The sequence below is a fragment of the Penaeus monodon genome, chromosome 24 (genome assembly GCF_015228065.2).
Source record: "Penaeus monodon isolate SGIC_2016 chromosome 24, NSTDA_Pmon_1, whole genome shotgun sequence".
Classification (NCBI taxonomy): domain Eukaryota; kingdom Metazoa; phylum Arthropoda; class Malacostraca; order Decapoda; family Penaeidae; genus Penaeus; species Penaeus monodon.
In genome coordinates, this window is record NC_051409.1 from 15,013,662 (window position 1) to 15,014,394 (window position 733).

A 733-nucleotide genomic window follows, 5' to 3' on the forward strand; every position below is an offset into this window, starting at 1 on the left:
ATGTTATCATAACCCTTCGTACAATTCTTTTATAAATATCTTTCGAGTTTAAGCTGCTTGATCAAATTTATAGTTACCTTGCCACAGATATCCAAAGTTTATTTTTGATAAACCTTGTAATTGAATCGAGTGTTAAATGTTTTGTTGTTGTTGCTTTTCGAGCTATTGAGTGTTTAGAAAGACAGACTTTCGAAACCAGGTTATTTTACCATTTTCATTACAGAATAATGTAAAAATATTCAGAGTATGAACAGAAAAACAAAGAAAGAAATGTACTCGTAAAATATAGAAGCATATTAGGTATAGCAAATCTGAAATATATTAGCAATAAATCTGCATTCATGTCGCTTTACACACACATAGTCATTCCATGATACACATTAATCAAAGGGCACGAAGGGGGGGGGAGGAGAAAAGAAAAGTGAAATACGTAATAAAAAATGAGGTAATAAGGCCAAAAACAAGATAAACAGGAACATGATGAAAATGATAATACAGATGATAGTTAGGGAAATTATTTCGATATTGATAATAGTAATAATGTATGCATGCAAGGGAAAAATACTGTAAAAATATGTATGAAAACAGATGATGAAACAGACGAATAAAAAGATCGCAAAACATCCTGAAAAAAAAAAACATATCTGACAAATGATAAAAATAATAGCAATATAGAATAATAACAACTTTATCGATAAATAAAGAAAAAAATAAAAATATAACCTCCAGATAA

The 733-nt window shown here is 28.5% G+C and overlaps 1 protein-coding gene across 1 annotated transcript in view; it reads right to left on the reverse strand.

The window, feature by feature from the left end:
- The window catches only part of LOC119588873, a 72,360-nt gene that overhangs the window by 6,440 nt on the left and 65,187 nt on the right, over window positions 1-733 (reverse strand). The window lies entirely within an intron of this gene.